The sequence below is a fragment of the Sus scrofa genome, chromosome 8 (genome assembly GCF_000003025.6).
Source record: "Sus scrofa isolate TJ Tabasco breed Duroc chromosome 8, Sscrofa11.1, whole genome shotgun sequence".
Lineage (NCBI taxonomy): Eukaryota > Metazoa > Chordata > Mammalia > Artiodactyla > Suidae > Sus > Sus scrofa.
In genome coordinates, this window is record NC_010450.4 from 122,656,464 (window position 1) to 122,679,043 (window position 22,580).

General features: G+C 35.7%; 1 long non-coding RNA gene across 1 annotated transcript in view; it reads right to left on the minus strand.

Moving 5' to 3' along the window:
* Window positions 1-22,580, minus strand: part of LOC110262187 — a 155,060-nt gene that overhangs the window by 105,500 nt on the left and 26,980 nt on the right. The window contains exon 2 of the long non-coding RNA XR_002346863.1: window positions 20,858-20,895. This is a non-coding gene — a long non-coding RNA (uncharacterized LOC110262187). The remainder of the gene's footprint in view (window positions 1-20,857; window positions 20,896-22,580) is intronic.

Here is a 22,580-nt window from a genome sequence, read left to right on the forward strand (position 1 = left end):
CCAGCTCTTCTGGCAAGCAACAGGCTCTGCTAGCCCAGGGGCCACTAGCAGGAGCCCTGGAGATTGTGTTATTCCCCCAGGCAGTTATTCTGCCTTCTCCCAGTTCTCCGTAGCCCTAAGGGCAGGGCTGCTTCCCAGTTGTTGATAGGCAGACATTGCTGCTGAGTGGCTCCCAGAGATGAAGTAGGCACTGTACTGCAGCCTAAGTGTGCACACAGGGAAGGAGGCTGTAGTGGGGGATCCTACCCCTTCCCTCCAGCACCCCCAAACAATGGCGCCTAGCCTCTAAGCCCAACTGGGTTGCCTCAGCTTACGCCCTCAAACGTGGTCACCCTATACTCTAGTCCCTTCAGGCTTTTTCTGTGAGACCAATCCCATTTTTTTTTTTTTTCCCTCTCCCTCATGTAGCCAGCCCCAGCTCTCTTTGAGTCTGATGTCTAAGGCCAGAGTTTTATTTCCCGACACCTGCTGGCACCTGCATATGGTTGCTATAGCACTGACTGTTTCTGGAGGATTGTTTCTGTTTTAACTGCTTCACACTGATTGTCGAGCATTCCTCCTCTGTCCTGGCTGATCTCCTTACTGGTGGGGGAACTTCCCAGGATGCAGGAGCTTTTCCTTTTTCCAGTGCCCTCCAAGGCATGCAGGTCCCTTCTTGCTTCTTTTTTCTTCTTTCTTCTGTCCTATCTAGTTTTGTAAAGTTGTTCTTGCTCCATCATAATCCCGAGGGCTTTTGTCAGTTTTTAGTAAATTTTCTGTGTGAATAGTTCCACATGTTCTCAATCCATTTGTGGGAGTAGGTGAGTCTCATGTCCTACTATTTCACCATTTTCCTCTAGCCCTCCGAGATTTTCCATCTTGTCAATCATTTTGTTAAGCATTTTTACTCTTTATTATTGTAAAGGTCATAATACATAAGTCCAACTCCAATCATTTTTCAATCTGCTCATATTATTTATTTTTTTTAGTTTCCATCTTTTGATTCTATCTCCTGGTATGCCTAGTAAGTTTGATCAAATGCTGTTGATACCTTGTGAAAAATTACAGAGAAAATTTTGATGTTTTGTCTCATACTGTTTTCCTCCAGACAGAATATCCTTCTGCTTTCTCTCAGGCACCTTAAATATGAGGCAAGCCTTTTGCTGGTTTAGGACTGAGCTTCACCATTTTCGTGAGAGTTGATCTAATTCTCATCACCCATGTTCTGTGATCCTAATAGGAAGACGTTGGTAATCACTAGAGTTCCTCCTCCAATTTTTTTCCTCCGTCCTGTGATATTTCCACTCTGTGCAGCTGCCTAGATCTTTACCTGCTGCTTTTGACTCTACTTCTTAGACTCTTGACCCTACATCAGACAAAATATGACAAAAATCTTGAGGAGAAAAAAAAGGACACAATGCCAGACTTTCATCAGTGGTCTTCCCTTTTCTTTGGAACTTTTGTCCCCTTGAGTCACGCCATCTTGGACTTGAACTCTAAGGTTTGTTTCTATAGACCCTAAGAAGGCCAAAATCTCAGCTTAGATTCCCATCTGCTTTGTGGCTGTCTTCTTATCTTTTGGCCATATGCTGCTAAGGAACTGAAAGAGTCCTCCCAGGCAATGGAAAGCTCACCACAATGTTGTTCCCTCCCCATATTTCTTGCCATGTTCCTTGCCCTTGTCAGACATGGTTGTCTCTGTAGCTCCCCATTCTCTTGCCTCGATATAAACAAAAAGATGAATTTCCTAATTTTTCTCAGAGATTTGATCTGCAACAAGTTACTCTGCTGTATCCAAAGCTGTTCTTTTACTAAAATTTGCCAAGCTCTTTCCCTTTTTATTGCTCAAATAATTCTTAAAATCCTGTGTCTTTGATTAGCATTTATAATTAAAAGGAGTATTTCCTATAGTGATATATCCTGGCATGTAACTCATTATCCTACTAAGAGTATACATTATTTTGGGTTCCTGTTTTAAGGAAATGTATTTGTTTAATAACTTACTTGCACATATATTTCTCTGAGGATTATTATTGTCACATTAGAAACTAAAAGAAGATGTTAAGGTTATATGTTTAATTACTTACTTATTTTTAAATTGTGTCACACAAAAATAAAAGTCCTTCAAAAATATTTTTAAGTCCCAGCTGTGCCCACCTACATCCCAAACCCTCTGTGAAATGAGCCTTCCTCAGACAATGCAGAGCAGTTTCTTGTTCAACATTACCATTATAGATGAACAAAGACTGACTCCATCTCTTCTAGTTATATATTCAGTCCTATCATTACCACTAGAAAGCCTTAAAATATGATTATCAGATTTACATTCAGAGTTATACTGCATTTCAGTAAATAGAGCGCCGTTTGGAGGCTCCCTCCTTTAATTAACTTTCACTAAAAACACTTTTATTTCACAATTAGAGAGGAACTTAATGCTTGACTGAGCTACTACACTAAAGAAAAATGAGTAAGTTAGCATGCTAAAATAGCTGCTATCAGTTCCACTCACATTTAGGTGAAGGGGGACCAAGGTAGGTAACAGAAGAGTGTTTTAGGTGAAGAAGGAAGAAGGTAGGTAACAGAAGAGTGTTGAATGATTAAACATTGGGAAAGAATCACCAACTGAATGTCAAATAGCAAGGATGATGTCCTCATTTAGAAAAAATTCTGAAAACTTCACAGAATAAGCCACATTTTATTCAACTGTTCCTGGTCATAATGGAAATAAACAAAAATTGGGGGGATGTGTAGTCTCACATACATGGAACTTAGTGAAAAAATTATTATTTCTCATAAGATGAAATCTGATACAGCCTCTTATGTGTTACAAGGACATTTTAAAGCCAATTCTATCATAAAGGTGCTTCATTACCAGAATATCCATCAATGAATAAATCAATATATTAAATTACATTTGGAAAGTTTTAGTAGCTTGTTTCATTGCTATTTCTTTTCTATCAGTTGATACTTTATCTTGTTAAACTCAGTAGTATGATGTAACATCTATTTACAAATATAATATGTATTTTAATATTTTTAATGAATCTGAGTCTCTAGCAGTGATTAGGACAATTCAAAAGCTAGGATTCTGACATAATATGAACTACTTGGTATCAGTGATACTTAGTCAATTTGATTAGGAAAAAAAGGATATTTTGTTAAATTTTTGAATCTTTTTTTTTAATCCGAGGTACCGTAACTAAAGGAGCAATCTGAGAGAATATTTTTGTCTTAGGTCGATAAAGACACCACTGACTGAAACAGCTTTTCTTCCTCCACAGATATATTCCAAAACTATTATCTATTAATATAAAGGTAAGCTGATGGTTCTCTCACAAAGAAGTAATTCCATTTTGATGATGTCCTCCATCAGCTGCTCAAAGGAACATAATTGCTCTTCTAACCTCAAGAGAGAGAAAAATCTGCTCTTATAAGACATTTAATTTTCTGTTTTTTCCTCAAAAATGTTCCTCCTACAAAACACTATGTATATTCATTGCATTCTTTCTCAATATGTATTACTAGTGCTTTCATATAAAATACAGTGTTGAATAAAGACCTTTGATGGAAAGACTTTCTTTTTTACTTTAGAATCTCATTCTCTGACCAGAGAATGCAATTACTTTCCCAATATGAGGCATGCTGAAACACAGTAAATAATGTTATTACGTGTATGTGTTATCCACTGAACCTATTTTCTTACTCTTCATTTTGCTGAAATTATAAAAGTGGAGAATAAAAATCATAAAATATTCCATATGTTTTACTTTGTGTGAATTTTATATACAAATAGGAAAGCAAGGAAAAAGTGATTAAATCGTGACAGAAATTCCCTCAATAGCCTATATACTTAGGGTAGAAAAATATTAAATTCTAAGAATTTGGGAATAAATGCTCAACTTCTAATACAGTCTTGAAAAACAAATCAGTCAAAGATAATGATTTGGATCAATGGTTCTTAATTTCAGGGGTAACATAATTACTTCCCCTTTTAAATTTTGATAAAAGTAACGGCAACTTCATTGGTAATACAGATTTATGTAAATAATCTAAAATCTAGCATAATTTCAAAGATTCAAGCTATGAAATGCTTCAATATGTTCTGGTTAAAAAAAATTTTATCTAAAATATCTCCATTAGTGTACCTAAAATTATTCATTCAAAATAGGAACAATAAAGCCCAGAATAAAAGGTTAATGAATCTTTGTTCCTCCTTTGGATTGGATGAATTAAATTTAACTAAAGTGGGAAAATAGCACAGGAATGATGGTTGATACAAACTGTAACTCCTATCCTGACTATCCCTCGGTAAATTATCTAATCCCCTAGTTCTTTGTTTTATGGCTATGAAATAAAGCAGTTTGCTACATCAGTAGTTTCCAAACATAGACATCGCTACATAATTACCAAATGAGTTGATAAAACAACACAACTTCCCAACATCTAACAACTCTCCAACTACCATGGTCTCTACTCTGGGATGGAGCCCTGGAACCCGTATTTTCCTCTAAGTGTTTATGTGGTCAAGTTAAACTCTAGCTAAATATTCTGCAAGGTTTCTTTTATCCATTTAGTGTTTTCTTTTTCAGCAGCTGCCTTTTTACATGTCATGTAAACATGTAAAATATATAGTTCTGGTTACAGAAAATTCAGATAACCAAGAGCATTTGAAGTGTATTATGTATAACACTCTTGCATGTATTCTTCAAGGATAAAACGTTATAACATGATTTTTATTATATTTTATTAATTCTATTCTTCTATAATATATACTATGAAAATATGTTCAAGAAAAAATATAGAAAAATTAAAATCAGAATGTGGGTGAGAGCTGCCAATCATAACTCTTATGATAATGTTTTAATAATAGAACAATTCTTAGATCTGTAATCTTAAGTTGTTTAAAATTTTCTAGACTTGAATTAGTTGGAAAAATAGAACTATTTGGAAAATCCTTTCTCCACCATCACCCTAATGCTTTCCAGTAATTTCATCCAAAATATCCCTTATTTGCTTTAGTGAGTCTTCATCTCTTTCAATTGAACTATCACTTTATATTAGGTTTTTTTGAGGAAACTCATCTCTTATTTGATGATTATGGAGTTCATTTTGAAGAGGCAGTGTTCTTGTTTAGGAATTTTTTAAATTGTCGTTTTGTCCTTTAGTGTTCCTCTCTAATCTTTGCTTAATATGCGAATGTTCAGGATATTCACCATTATTACAAAAGTGATTTCAAAAGCAGGTACCCTCAAGATTTATGCTGTTACTCGTACACTGTCAGGTTTTTCCTGTTACCCAGGGTTATTATTAGCCATGGGAACATACACAAATTCCTGCTCTCAGTCACACTACGGCAGGTTGCCTCAAGTTCCCCCATGAGAATCAGCTCAGTTGCAAACAGGATCTATGATGTGAACAATCTTCTCTTAGATTTCTAATTCCATGTTCACTTTTAAAGACATGTAGTTTCTTGCTCTCTTGCATTAGAACTAATATAGCTAATTTCTCCCAATCAGCAGCTATATAAAAACTAGCATTATGCCTCAGTTTCAGTAGTTCTGGAAAATCGTTTGCTATCTCTTTATCTCCAAAGTTGCTGAAAAGTTATTTTAAGTGCCTTATTTTAAGTTTTTCATTATTTGTGAAAAATGATTATCCCCAGTGATTATCCACAGTAAATACTACAGTAGTAAAGGAAATCTGCAGTTGGTTGAATCAACAGATGCAGAACCACGGATTTGGAAGGTCAACTGCAAAATTTTATGTAGATTTTCTACTGCATACATATTGGTGCCCCATACCCCTGCATGCTTCAGTGCACTATATATAGTTTTGAAGGTGAGTCTTACCTATAAGGCTCAAGAGAAAAAAGGTTCTTTGATTTGTAATCTTGCACTCATAAATACTGAATATTTATTTATGTAGGTTAAGTATGATCCTTAATATTACCTATTCTGAGAATTCTAATGTCAAGCACTAAGAAAATCTTAGAGTCTATCTATAGATTTATCTTTGGAATGTATTTATTTAATTTATAGTAGGCTACCTCTTCAATTTTTTTTTACCTAATTATTAAAAAAGATACAGTGTATGTTTTCTTTGCATTCTTTGGAAAATAAGATATTTACTACAGAAGAAAGGATACAAGGTTTTGGATAGTGCTTTTGAGCCAGTGATATTCAGTTGGAGATAAAACCTTGAGTAATGGTGATTAACACAATGAAGAATATAATTTTCTCAACAGTAAGAAAGCCACACAGAAAAAGCTAACATCAAATCATGAGGTAACATTTTTTCACAGGAAGCTTCTCTAATGAGGTAACAGATAATTCAAAAGGAAACGGACATCAAAAAAATAAAATCTAAGGCTCATGTCTTGGACAAGGCCCCCTTAGGATTCATTTCTTCATTTTAAATCTGTGTCTAAAATTGTATTTTGCTATCTTAAATAACAAATATAAACTGACTAAGGCGTCTCTAAACATTTTCTACCTAAGATGGTGGTGAAGTGCAGAGAAGGTTAAAGAAATGTGGTCATTAAAAATAATTAAAAATAATAATTGATAGTATTTAAAAGGTTACAGCTCAGCTATATATATAATTCAGATATCCAGAATGATATATTTTCTCCAGATTATGATTTTTATCTTTATGTGAGCTAGATTTTCGTGATGAAATATCTTCTGTTTACCTTGGTGCCTCTACATATAATTTTCTCTACAAATATCTTTGTAAGATTAAACTCAAAATGAGATAATTTGTATTTTTGGAATAGTGTCTTTCCTTTTTACAAATCATTTTACAACACGGATTTAACATTATTCTTAGAGGATAATATCATAAAGGAAGCATAAATTTTTTACTGAAGCTCCTCTTCCCATGGTGAAATATGTCTTAAATCATGTTGTGAAATGATTTGTAAAAAGGAATGACACTATTCCCAAAATACAAATTATCTCATTTTGAATTTTATCTTGTAAATCACTTCAGAGGTGAATAAAGATCGAGATTATATCTAGGATTATACAGAACATGACACATAAACCCATCTTCTTAGAGAGTGGGTCTTACTTGCCTAAATTTTTATTCTTTTTTTAAGCAATGGTGAGACAAGCAAATTGAATAGAACATTAATCAGAATTTTATGTAAGAATCTTTAAAAATAATGTAATCATTTATGTAAGGATAATAATATATTGTATGCTGTTTGCTAAGTGGTCACAGAACAGATTTTTAAGCCAAGGAAAGGCTACTTGCCCAGGTCCAGTGCCTAAATTTGTTCACTCTCAGCAAAAGTCATGTAATTAATATCTAAAAATAATTTTTCCATGAATGTCAAATAAATGTAAACTGCTGATCCTCTAACAAGGAACTGACTACCAAATGAAACTTTGTGTAGCTCCTTGTTTTATTCATCAATACAAATGCTTTAAATTTATTTTATAAATTTAAAAGGTCTTGTTCTGTTATAGTCATTCTCAATGTAATTTGTGATATAAATTCATAGAATTATGAAATTCAAGGATTTTTCACAACTTCCAGCTGAGTATAAACCAAATTCTGCAATGAAGAAATGTGTACAGCGGAGTTCCCGTCCTGCCGCAGTGGTTAACGAATCCGACTAGGAACCATGAGGTTGCGGGTTCGGTCCCTGCCCTTGCTCAGTGGGTTAACGATCCGGCGTTGCCCTGAGCTGTGGTGTAGATTGCAGACGCGGCTCGGATCCCGCGTTGCTGTGGCTCTGGCGTAGGCAGGTGGCTACAGCTCCGATTCGACCCCTAGCCTGGGAACCTCCATATGCCGTGGGAGCGGCCCAAGAAATAGCAACAACAACAACAACAACAACAAAAGAAATGTGTACAAAACTGAAGAACTCCATAACATTTCTTTTTCTTATATTGTAGAGAGTAACTTAAACTTCATTGTATCCTTGATGTTTTTATAAATACAGTACACTCTTAAAAAGCAAAGTCCTCAACATTTTTATATTCATATCACCCAGAGTGTACACCAAAATGTCTTGCATATAATAGTCAGTCAATATATGTTAACTTACTAAGAAATTCTCCCCATTCCAGACTGATGATAAAATGAGAGGTAGAGCAAAGCAAAGTAAGGTTTTTCGCTTTCTTGTGCTCACGGTAATATTATAGCTATCTTATTGGAAATATTAGGCCACCTTCAATGTACATATCTTACTAGAACTTGCTGTAACTTACTTGTACATATGAAAAAAAACTCTTTCATATGCGTATAGTTGAAATGAACATACATATACAAAAGATGTTGATGTCCTGACACCTTATGTGGCAATGTGACCTTATGTGGAAATAGGATGTTTGCAGAGGTTTACATTAAGACAGTCATTAGGGTGGACCCTAATCCAGTATGACTCTTTCCTCATAAAAGGGAGAATTTTCTGTGTGGACACATACACAGAACTCCATATGAAGATGAAACAAAAATCAGAATGATGCAACAGAAGCTAAGAAATACCAAAGGCATGCCAGACAACTACAAGAAGCCAGGAAAGAGGCATGGAACAGACTCCCTCAAAGCTCACAGAAAGAACCAAACTTGCCAGCACCTTGATCTCAAACTTGCAGCCTCCAGATGGAGAGACAATAAATTTCTATTGTTTGGGCCACCACATTTGTGGTGTTCTGATCTAGCTGCCCTAGCAACTAATGCAATAGGCGTGGATCACCAACAACTTCAAATTTAGATACTTGGGCTATATAACAATGAATTTAGTGTTTAACCTTTCTGTTACTAGTTACAATGTGCTTTGGGGGGCAAAAACAAATGTTTGTGATGCAAAGTCAACAGAAATCTATATGCAGTTCAGATTTTAATTTAGTGAATTTTTTTTTGAAAAGTCTGTGTTCAGACCGGTACTGGAAGTGAAAATCGAAAAAGAACCTTTGATGAACTAATAGTGTAAAATGAGCATAGAAATTTTCCTTTGCCTGTTTCAACTGTCCATCCTTTTCCCCCCTTTTTTCAGTTAATAAATCCTTATTTTGTCCATTAGCAGCAAAGTTTAGATGAATTCTATTTTCTTATGGATGGGAGGAGAAGAGCAACACCTGTTTTTATTTCCAGTATTATTCATTTTTTTTTTTAAAAAAGGCAAAGGCACAGCATTCAGAGTATACTCACAATACTCCTTTGAACCATTAATATTTATAATAGCTTGAAGTTTAATTTTCTACTTGATATTATCTAAGTCCTTCCACTTTTTATCATTTTTCCAGTCCTCTGTTATCTCTGAAAATGTGTATATAATTCAACAGATGGCCAAGAAGTACATGAAAAAATGCTCAACTACTATGAGGTACACCTCACACATATCAGAATGTGACTTACATTTGTCATTACTAAGTCCACAAATAAATGTTGGAGAGGGTGTAGAGAAAAGGGAACCCTCCTGCATTGTTGGTGGGAATGTTAAATTGGTACAATCACTATGGAAAACAGCATGGAGGTACCTCAGAAATCTATCATAGAACTACCATATGACCCAGGAATCCCACTCTTGGGCATACAGCTGGACAAAACTTTCCTTGAAAAAGACACATGTACCTGTATATTCATTGCAGTACTATTCACAATAGCCAAGACATGGAAACAACCTAAATGTCCATCGACAGATGAATGGATTAAGAAGATGTGGTATTTGGAGTTCCCGTCGTGGCTCAGTGGTCAATGAATCCGACTAGAAACCATGAGGTTGTGGGTTTGATCCCTGGCCTTGTTCAGTGGGTTGAGGATCCGGTATTGCTGTGAGCTGTGGTGTAGGTTGTAGATGCGGCTCAGATCTGGTGTTGGCCAGTGGACACAGCTCCAATTAGACCCCTAACCCGGGAACCTCCATATGCCACGGGTGTGGCCCTGGAAAAGGCAAAAAGACAAAAAGACAAAAAAAAAAAAAAAAAGATGTGGTATTGTACACAATGGAATACTACTCAGCCATAAAGAGAAAAAATAATGCCATTTGCAGCAACATGGTTGGAACTAGAGGATCTCATACTAAGTGAAGTAAGTCAGAAAGAGCAAGACAAGACAAATACCATATGATATCACTTATATCTGGAATCTAATATACAGCACAAATGAACCTTTCCACACAAAAGAAAATCATGGACATGGAGAACAGACTTGTGGTCTTGTGGTTGCCATGGGGTAGACGGAGGGTGTGGGATGGACTGGGAACTTGGGGTTAATAGATGCAAACTATTGCCTTTGGAATGGATAAGCAATGAGATCCTGCTGTATAGCACTGGGAACTCTATCTAGTCACTTCTGATGGAGCATGATAATGTGAGACAAAGAATGTATATATGTGTATATGACTGGGTCACCATGCTGTACAGTAGAAAATTGACAGAATACTGTAAACCAGCTATGATGGAAAAAAATAAAAATCATTAAATAAAAAAAAGAAAATATGTATATAACTCAACCATCTGGATAAATTTTTCTTTGAATATTTTGTCATCTGTAGATTTTTGTAACCTGGATACCTTTTTCTTTAAATACATGTTTGATGTGTTTTCCATAATGTTACAAGCTGGGCTCCTTGGGAAGCAGTCTCTGGCATGCAGTTCCATGTGCAGAATGTCTTAAGGATCCTTGGGATGAACATTAATGGAAGGGAGAGGGAGGAAGCAGGATTGACCAGAGGAGAAGTTGAGCCTCAATCTAAGCTCAAAAGCAGCCCTAGTCAACTCAGCAGGGTGCTGTGGAGATGAAATGGGCTTTCAGAGTTGTACAAGCTTGGGCTAGGGCAGCTGGCCTTTATCAGTCATTGGATCAGTCATTGGAGTGGGCCAACGCAAGAAAGAGTGTGACCTTGGGCAAGGTGGCTCTTTGCAACTGAGTCAAACTTTTGAAGGGGCTGACAGTTCAAAGCTGTCTGGCAACAGCTCTTTGCACAGCTGAGGCAGTAAGTCCTTCACTGAAATGATCTGGGCACTGCATTACAGTGCCCACTCTATGGAAAAATGAAGAGCCCCACAGGTTTATTTTGCAAAAGATACTCTCCCAATACTCTATCGGTATTGATATTTTTAAAATGGAAACTATTTTAATTCTGAGACCAGAGATGGCATATTTAAAACTCTGGTAGATGAAGGATTATTTATTTCATTAAGGAAATTATCATCCACTAATTTAAATTTTTACTTTTAAGATAACCAATGTATTCACGTGACCTTGTTGGAGGCAGGTTTCACCTCTGTGTATGAACATCCTGTGAAATTTTGAATGCTAAATGATCCCTACCCTATTAGATGCTGACCTGAACTTCCAAATGCTATCAGATCAGCATGATAGAGAAGAGTTGGAGTGAACTCTAAAGAGCTACTCTGTTACTTTGTCACTGATCACCTCTTCCTGTTACCCCTCAAGGGAATTTAAGCTGGTACTTTAAAACAAAATGATTTTAAATGCCATGCTCTTGATGCCATAAACTTTATCCCTTTTTCTTGCCTTAAAGTATTTTCAATCAGTCACTTCATACTTCAGGCTAGAGAGCGCAGATTCTTTGGGTTCTCCCAATACCACAGAGAAAGATCACAATACCACAGGTTCACAATTGTGCTGTATAAGCTCTTTACACATAGTTTTCTTTGTTCATTAAGCTCTTTCTGTGAAATCTGATTCTTCCCTAGGTTTTTGTTCCCTGGCTTTCTAGCAGCCTTCAACTTTTCGTTTGCAACTGATCTTATCCCTGAGCCAAACCTATTTCTGCTTCAGCTCTTTTTTCTTCATTGCTAGAGAATTTAAGTTCTTACTCCCACCCTTTTAAATCACATAATTATTTGAGCTAGATTTTTTCAGTGGCACTTAGTCTCTTCTCCCTTATTCATTGCTAAGCTTTTTAATTTTTTTATAAAATTTTTTTTCTGCTTTAAATTTGTTCAAACCTTTATGACAAATCTTGTACGCTTATTTTCTTTGTAGTGGCAGACATTCTGTGGTTCCAGTTTAGACTTGTCTGCAAATACTGTGAAGACCAACAGATAGACAGGACCTATGGCCTCACCAGAACCAAAGTGCTGTGTAAGATAAATTTGCACAAGAAATATAAGTGAGATTTAAGTGTTAAAACAGGTTTAGATCTCCTCACCATTTCTTTAAAAATCTTTTTTTCTTAGTTCCTAGATTCTTTTCTTTTTCACTGATTCATAGGTCTTAGGCTGGCAGGTTTCTAATTTACCCACCAGACAGTGTTTTCCTAACATAAATAATAGTCTTTCTGAAAGCCAGAGAACAAAATGATTGTTTTGGTCATATTCAGAAGGGCTTATTTTAATTTAACTCTTATTTTGTGGAAGAGGGATATGATAAATAATATCAATTAAAATATAAATGCAATATGAAAACAGTCTTTTTTTTTTTCTTTTTAAGTGTAATGGTTTTCCTGAAGTAACTCATCATTCTCAAGTTATCCAGGCATTCTCTGGTCTCTTTTTGACTAGTGACTATAACTAGAGCATAGGTTTAGGAAATGAATTTAGCACAGTTGGAGGATACAAGATCAATATTCAAAAATCAGTTATATTTCTATATACTAACAATGAAAAATCCAAAAAGGAAATTAAGAAAATAATAACACTTAGAATTAAAAAGGAATGAAATATTTAGGAATAAATTTCACCAAGGAGGTACAAGATTGGAACACTGAAAATTATTAAAGATGACAAATAAATGGAAGACATTGCATGTTCATGGATTGGTACACAGAATATTGTTAAAATGGAATTATTCTCCAAAGCAAAATGTAGGTTAATGCAATCCCTATCAAAATCTAAACAGCCTTTGTTTTAAGAAGCGGAAGAGCTTATTCTATAATTCATATACAACTCCAAGAGACCACAGATGTCCAAACCAATCTTGGAAGAGAACAAAGTTGGGGTGTTCACACTTAACTAATTCTTAACCTTAACTCAAAGCTACAATAATCAAAGTGTCATGCTAACATGAGGAAAGACATATAGATAAATGGAACAGAATTGGGACTCTAGAAATAAACTGATACATCTATGATCAATTTATTTTGATGAGGATACCAAAACCATTCAGTGGGAAAGAATAGCATTTTTAACAAATGATGCTAGGACAACTGAATATCTACTTGCAAAAGAATAAAATTAGATCTTTCCTCACAACAAATTGGAAGAAAAAACTAAGTATAAAAGCTAAAACTAAAAATTTGTAGAAGAAAATAGAAGTAAATCTTCCTGACTTGGATTTGGCAATGATTTCTTAGATAAGACACCATAAACTCAAGCAACAAATATAAAATAGATGAATTGGACTTCATCAAAATTGTGTATCCAAGGACACCATCAAGAAAATGAAAAAGCCACATACATAATGAGAGAAAATATTTGTAAATATATATATACAGGGGTAGGGCTAGTACATATATACATATGTTCTGGAATACATAAAGAAACCTTACTACTTAACAAAAGACAACCAATTAAAAATTGGGTGAAGTATTTAAAGAAGAATTGGTCCAAAGAGGATGTACAAATGGGTGATCAGCACATGAAAACATGCTCTACATCATTTGCCGTTTGGGAAATTCAAATTAAAACACAAGGAGATCCCGCTTAATATCCATTAAGATGGTTATAATAACAACAATAAAAGTAGTCAATAACAAATATTGCAAGGACATGGAGAAATGTGAACACCCATGTATTGCTGGTGGGTATGGAAAATAGTTCCGTGACTGTGGGAAACAGTTTGGCAGTCCTCCAATAAGATAATCACAGTGATTGTGTTTTTAGGTAGATACCCCAAAGAATTAAAAGGAGATGTTCCAACAAAAACTTATATATGAGTATTCATAGCGGTCCTATTCAGAATAGTAAAAATGATAGAAACAACCCAGATGCTGATCAAGTGATAAATGATAAAGTGTGATATATCCACACAATAGAACATTATCCAGCCCTAAAAAGGAATAAAGCCCTGACATATGTCATAACATGTATATCCTTAGAAATACTATGCTAAGTCAAAGTTTCAGCCAGATACAAAAGACCACGTACAGTATAATTCTGTTTATATGGAATATTCAGAATAGACAGATTTATAGAGACTGAAACAGATTAGTGATCTGCCAGGATTTGTGAGTGGAAAAGGAATGGTTAGTGATGCTTCAGTGTATATGCAGTTTCTTTTGGGGTAATGAAAGTGTTCTGGAATTCGACAGTGGTGCTACTTTCATAATATTGTGAATAGTTTATTTGTTGCATGCATTTATTAACATAAATGCCACTGACCTGCATAATTTAAATTAGGTAAAATGGTGACTTTCTATGCTATGTGAATTTTACCACAATAAAAAAAGGTTTTAAAAAATGCCACAGCAAATGAATTGTGTACATCCTTTTGAAGTTTAATTTCTTATTACAGTATAAACTTCTTCCAAATATTTGTAATGGGTGGAATTTTATCTTAAAATCCTGATGCAGGAGCACCTGTGAACTCTTCCTGACTTTTTTACATGTGATCGCATATCATCAATTTGCTTGGTCTGTTTGAAAGTTATTTCACTCAGTAGATACTATAATCTTATTGTCAAGCAAGAAATTCTATAATTGTATTAAAGAGGGTGATTTGAATTGTACAATTAAGTCTAATCATGTTTCATTTTATTGAATTGCAAAATCACTAAAAGAAAGTTTTGGTGTAGTCTGTGCCGTATATTTGTGGCAGCTGTTTCCACACATGTCACCTCCAATTTGTAATTTCCATCTGTAAGTCTTTGTGCCAGAAGAGCTCTAGACCTGAGTGACATCAATAGATCATCACACTCATTCTTAACTCTTCTGCCTCATTGTGGTAAAAATTGATCAGACTCAGAAGGGCCATCTCTACCCAGCAGTTTGCTTTTAAGAAGCAATCATGCTCTCTAAGCAGTGGCAGCACAGCCATTGATTTTAGAATCAATGGGACATCAGGCCACAAAGATCTCTGACTGGCAGCAGGAAAATGGGCTGGAATATTTCAAACTTTATATGATAAAATCAAGTCAACATTTATTATATGAAATTACTTCTGCTCTGACTGCTTGTATTTTAGGATTTAGTTTGAAGCAGACATAAAACGTCCAATTTAACAACTTGAGAAATTTGAAAATCAGCCAGCCACCCCAACCTTGTATCTTCAATGCCCAACATTCCATTTGAGACTCAAATGTTGACTTATTCTTAAGGGCTCTTTATATCTCACTTTGACATTTGCATCAGTTTTTAAGAGCTTGGATCCTAGATTAGTAGGATCCCAGCATTTCCAGTACACTCACTACAAAAAGCCCAGCCTTATTTCATAGGGAAGAATTTGACAAACACTAAGTTTATATGCTGCAAGAATTGGTAAAACACACATTTATGTTGGATGCCCAAGTCATGGCTTGACCTCATAATTAAGTGACAAAGTAAAAATAGTGATTTTTTTTCAAATTACTATAAATTTTTAGATGAAATTATACTAAGTAAATGAAATATTTGTTCTTTTCACTTTTTTCTAAGCTCTGTCTCTCCTGGCCTCCTTGCCATGCCTCCACTGATACTTTTAACTAAATTTGCTCGTCCAAATAGCAGCATAAAGAGTGTCCTTATTTCTCTCCATACTGTTTTGGGAATTGAATTTAAGTTACAGTGTGTTTCATTTTGAATTTACAGCTCAGACTCTAACACACAGTACATAATTTGTACTTAACTTTCTTTGTACTTTTTGTTTCCTTGACAAATGGCCGCTGCCAAGAATCAGCTTGGGTGGGGAGCTAAGGTTCTAAGAAAAAAAGAATTGCTTGCATAGCTAATATCCCTTAGGTTTATTCCTGCACTCCGTATGATAAACAGAGACCCAAGCCACAGCTCCTGCCTTCTGGGATGGTCCTTACCAATGGTGGCTTTGTTTCTTGCCTGAGTCCCATTTCCCTACTCTGTAAATCAGACATAATTTGTTTGTCATCCCCTTTACTTCACCAAGGGATTTTAAGGATTGAGAAACCACACAGCACTTGACAATATAAAATGTTATGGTAATGGTTAAAATGAAGAATGACCCTGTCTCACCAGTGAGTAATTTACTCCCAGGGAGTACGTTAGTATCTGGGATGTGAATTAACTCTCTCATGCCATCAGGACCCATTTTCAGCTGAGTGCTAGAGGGCATGAAAAAATACACCATTTCCATGAGAGACCAAAGTACTTCTGTCCTTCCCGCTACATCTCCATTTTTAAAGTAACTGAAAATTTCCAAGGAGATATTAGGCACTCTTGGGAAATATCAAACATGAAATTTGTAAAATCATGCCAGTCTTATACACAATTATTGAAGTAACCTCAAATGTTTATCCCTTTGATAGAATAAACTAAAATCTTTTCATGTTTTCTATCAGGTTTTCCCTCTGAAGTCAGGCTCAAAGACTAAAAGCATGAATATCACAGTTGCCCTTCACAGTTCATTTTAGCTTTATGAATTATAAATTTTTATAAACTTTTTAAAAAATTCTAAATGGTTTCTAGGGCTACTGTAACAAAGCCCAAAAACTGGGTGGCTTAAACAACAGAAAGGCTTTGTCTCTCTGTCTCTTTCTGGATTCTACAAAATGGAGATGAAGTTGTCAGCCAGATCCGTTCCTTCTGAGGGCGGAAGGGAGAAATCTGTTCCTTCCTCTTTCTCATCTCTGATGGCTGGGCAGCAATTTTATCTTCTGCTGTATCACCTTGGTCTCTGCCTTCATGTTCACATGGCATTCTCTCTGTGTGCAAGTCTGTGTCCAAATTTCCCTTCCTATAAAGATGCCTGTCATGTTGAATTAGGGTCAGACTTGACTCCAATATGACCTCATCTTAATTTAACTAATGACATCTGCAACAACTCTATCTCCAAATAAGTTCACATTCTGAGATACCAGAGGTTAGGATTTCAATATATGAATTTGGCAGTGGGAAGGTGGGCATAATTCAACCCATAACACAATTTGATTTAATCTACATTAAATTTATTCAAGCAACATGAAATAAAAACTCACTATGGTCTAAAATTTGTATTTGAAGACATATTTATTATGATTTTTACATGCTCCCTAGCTTTTTAAATTGCTCACATACCCTTTCAGCTTTTATTTTCCCTGTCTATATTATTCCAGTTGCTTTGATGCAGGTGTCTTACATTGACTGCTCTTTCTTACCCTTTCTAGAGTAATTTCTAGATTCACAGGGTCCTCGATTACCGTTTTTTGAATTAGCACTTCATACATGTGTTATGTTTTACTTGTTCACTACAAAATCCATAAATGCTTCAAAGTCTTGAACCTGAAGTGGAAATTTTAATTTCAGTCTGCCTGGTAGCAGTTCTATGACCTTGGGCAAGTAACTTTTCATACTGGTAAAGGGATTCATGATATTTGTAATAGAGATTCAGAGAGGACTGAACACTGAAAATAAAGTTGGCAAAGCTGTTAGCATAATGTTTGACACTTAACAAATGTTCAGATAATTTACTCGTTTTCATTTTATTATTCAAAATGGCTTAGTGTTATCTACAAGTTGAAGGGAAAACAATGCAAGCCTTTTCTCTAGGTCATTCAGCAAAATTTAATAAGACTGTGTCAGTTTTCTTCTAGGTTAGTTTGATATAACAAATTCCCCTCTCAGAAAATCTCAAGTCGATTATAAGAACAAAGTTTTTTATAGTTTTGCTTTTGCTTTTTTTCCCCTGTTTCTGTGCTGTATTAGCTGCCAGTCACATTAGTTCTGCTCCTACCCCACATTTCTCCTTCATTCTAGAACACAAGCTAAAAATAGAGCCTGAAGGCCTTGTCTAGAACATGCCATTCTTGTGACAGAGGGAAGGAGACCAAACCAACATGTGCAATGGCTCGGAGAGTTTCTGCTCGTAACTGGAACATTCTCACTTCTGTTTAAATTCCACTGCCCAAAGCAGATCTTTTGGCCTAGCATGGTGCCATGAGGTAGGGAAGTATACTTCTTCCATAAAAAGGCCCTGAGAATAATGTCATAAAGGGTAGAAATGTATGATCTTCTAACAGGGAATGAGGAAAAAAATAATTTGGAACATAGTGAAATCTATGACAAAGACCAATCATAGTTCTGTAATGAAAACAAGTATTAGTATTTTTCTCTCCATAAATGTGCTCCTTTATATTCAACTGTTGGGTTGTTATTTTTTCCAACCTGGAAAAAAATAATTGTAACCTTGAAGCAACTGTTATGGATAGCCACTGTAAAAGGCCTTTTGAGAAACAGCTAATTAGAGATTATTTTTATCACATGCATGGTTAATCTCTTTAAACTCTCCAAATCAATATAAGCTTTCCTTATATGCAGACTAATACATACGCAAATGTCTAGTGGTCTGTTAGACATCTTTTGTGTCTGCCTATTTAACATTCCAGCCTCTTCTGGTACTAATAATTTAATTTTTAAAAACATTACCCTATAACTATTTTCAGTCCCATGTCTTAGCTGGATATTCTGTGCTTTATAGGATGTAAAAATTAATAAAAACCTCAACTAAAACTGGAGCCTAATCTACCTTCAAAGACAAGCCACAGTGAAATGGTATGAGGGCCATTTTCATCATATAATCGAAGCCCATACCTGTCAGGTGGGTGACCCACAATTATCACACATATTCTCCAACAGGAGTGAGAATTTTGAGCCCCACAACAGGCTCCCAGCTAGGGGGTCTGGCACTGAGAGGATGAGCTCCAGAGCATTTGGCTTCGACAGTCAGGCAGGCCTCACTGTGGGAGCTCCATAGGACTGGGGGAAACAGACTCCACTCTTGGAGGGCACACACACAAGATTTTATGTACACTAGGACCCAGGACAAAATAGCGACACCATCAGAGCATGACTACTTGTGGAACTTAGCGGGTTTCTTGGGGAGGTCGAGGTCAACAGTGGCCCACTGTGGGGACAAGGACATTGGTGGCAGAGGCCTCAGGGAATACTCATCATCAGGAGTTTCTGGGAGGTCATCATTGTGGCAGCAAGACCAAGCCTGACATACACAACAGCCTGCAGGCTCTAGTGCTGGGATGCCTCAGGCCAAACAACCAACAAAGGGGGAACACAGCCACAGGCATCAGCAGAAAGGCTACCTAAAGTAGTCCAGAGATCACGGCCACCTCTAATGATACTCCTTGACAGGCCCTGCCCATCGAGGCCCAGATCCACCCAGGAATAGACAGCTAATTAAGAAATTAACCTCTGCACCTATGTTCAATTAATTATGACAAAGGAGGCAAGAATATGCAAGGGAGAAAAGAGAAGTCTCTTCAATAAGTGGTGCTGGAAAAACCAGACAGCTACATGTAAAAGATTGAAATTGGAATAATATGCTATAACATACATAAAAATAAACTCAAATTGGATAAAGACCTAAACGTAATAATACTATAAAACTCTTAGACAAAAAATACTAGCAGAACACTCTTAAATGAATCATAGCAATATATTTTTGGATCCACCTCCTAGAGTAATGCAAATTAAAAAAAAAAATCCCAATGGGACCTAATTAAATTTAAAACCTTTTGCACAGCAAAGGAAACCATAAAAAATGGAAAAACAATCTTCAGAATGGGAGAAGATATTTGCAAATGAAGTGATTAACAACAAGAGATTAATCTCCAAAATTTTACAAACAGCTCACACAGCTATATATATATAAATAATCACACATATATATTTACACACACATATATATTTACAAACATACATATATATATAGATACAACCCAATTAAAAAATGGGCAGGGAGTTCCCATCGTGGCGCAGTTGTTAACGAATCCGACAAGGAACCATGAGGTTGCGGGTTGGATCCCTGCCCTTGCTCAGTGGGTTAACGATCCAGCATTGCTGTGAGCTGTGGTGTAGGTCGCAGATGCGGCTTGGATTCTGCGTTGCTGTGGCTCTGGCGTAGGCTGGCAGCTACAGCTCCGATTAGACCCTGGCCTGGGAACCTCTATATGCCGTGGAGGCGGCCCAAGAAATGTCAAAAAGACCAAAAAAATAAATAAATAAATAAAAATAAAAATAAATAAAAAAATTAAAAAGTTTAAAAAAAAGTGATCAGAGGATATAAATAGATTTCTCCAAAGAAGATAGAAATATGGCCAAAAAGTACATGAAAAGATGCTCAACATCACAAATTATTAGAGAAATGCAAATCAAAACTATAGTGAGATATTACCTCATATCAGTCAGAAAGGCCATCATCAAAAATCTACAAACAATAAATTCTTTAGAGAAAGTGGAGAAAAGGGAACCCTCCTATACTATTAGTGCGAATGTAAACTGGTACAACCACTATGGAGAACAGTATGAAATTTCCTTAAAAATCTAAATACAGAACTACCATATGACCCAGCAATCCCACTCCTGGGCATACATCTAGAAAAAACCCTAATTTTGAAAAGATATATACACTTCAATGTTCATTGCAGCACTATTTACTATAGCCAAGACACAGAAGCAATCTAAATGTCTATCAACAGAGGCATGAATAAAGATGTAGTACATACATACAATGGAATATTACTCTGCCATAAAAAGAATGCAGTAATGCGTCTGCCACAACATAGATGGACCTAGAGATTATCATACTAGGAGGAATAACTCAGAGAAACAAATATCATATTATATTCCTTATACATAGAATCTAGATATATGATACAACCAAACTTTTCACAAAACAGACTTTAGAAACAAACTTGTGATGATCAAAGGGGAAAGATGAACGGGAGGAATAAAGTAGAAGTTTGATATTAACACATACATGCTATTATATATAAAATAGATAATCAATAAGGACTTACGGTATAGCACAGATAACTCTTCAGTATTCTGTAATAACCTATGAAGGAAAAGAATCAGAAAAAGAATGGGTATATATATAACTATCACTTTTCAATAGACCTCAAACTAACACAGCATTGTAAATCAACTATACTTTGATATGCAATAAAAATAAATTAAATTGAAAAAAAGAAAATTGGAGTCTGGAAGCCTTCAGAGGGAGCTCTCATACCCTGCCACTCTTGGTCAACTACATACCCAACCAGAGGAGACTGCCTTGCACTCCCTAACAGGAAGTCTAAGTACCGTCCTAGCCAGCAGGAGAGGGAAGATTTTCTTCCTGCCTAGTAACAACACAGCCAATAGGAATACCATAGCTTATCCCATAAGAAGCTTCCATCACCTGATCATTTATTTTCCATCAAAGAACTTTCATTTTCCTCCTGCTGATGACTTCCTTATACTTTCTAGAAAAGCCTTCCATAACTCCACAGCGTATCTCTCCTTGGCAGATGAGATACTGCCTGATTCATAAATTATTAAAAGCTTCTGCAAACTTAGGTCTTCAAATTTACTTAGTTGAATTTTGGTCATTAACAAGTTTCACGTGAATGGATATATGAATCAAGATGAACTCAATAGAGCCAACAGATGGAGCCAGGCTACAGGGGAAAGACCTTCTTTTGTTTGTATGGGATTTATGAAATACTAAGACCCACACCAGGAATGACTGGTAACTCTCTGGCCACCATGAGTATATAGCTTATCTAAATTATCCAGACCAGAGAAAAGAATTCCTGACAAAGAGAAAATGAAAATATTAGTATTGTTTGAGCACATAGATACTACTTCAACTGAAGTTCAATTCCTTGGATTTGTGAATCAACATATTTCCCTTTTTTACTTAAAGTGGTTTAAGTTGGGATTCTGACATTTGCAACTAAAAGTCTTGACTTATTTACAGTTTTATAGCATCTTCTGAAATATGAATGAATATACGCTTTCTATTTCCCTTCCATTTTTTTTTCCTTCTGTAAAAGTTTTCATTTGATATTAGATGTATAAACAAATTGTTTTATTCATTCACCTGACATCAAATTGTATAAAATATTAATTATTAAATCTACCCTATGACAAGAAAACTATTTCTGAGCTCCAAGATGGCAAGAAATAAAAACTGCCATAACAAGTAATTTGCTATTAATTATTTTCAACTTTCAAGAGAAGGGAGTGGCATTTTGATGTCAAGGGAAAAATAGAATTTAGGAAAATAGAATTTAAAATTAATGGACCTGAGTTAGAAATCTGGTTCTGCTACTTAACTACCATTGTAACCAGGTAGAATCCTTTAAACTTCACACATATCCTTTCTTAATTTTTAGAATGGTGTAATACTAGAATTCTAAGAGTGCTACTGCAGGGATCAAATAAAATCGTACTTATAAAAAGAACTTTTAAAATTTTATAGAAATGACCATCATTCTTGCCACAGGGCCAATATATAGTTCCAGGATTAGTGGCATCTGCATCCCCTGGGAGCTTATTAAAAATTCAAATTCTCAGATCCCAGCTCTACTGAGTAAGAAATTTTGAGGATGGGGCTTAGGAATCCACAATTTTTCAGAGGCTCTCTGGGGAATCCTTGCAAGAGCTGCAGCTTGAAAATCATCACCTTAAAATTATTGTACAAATAACAGAAGTTACCAGGATATCTACAACGTTGAGGAGGATTCAGTGAACTTT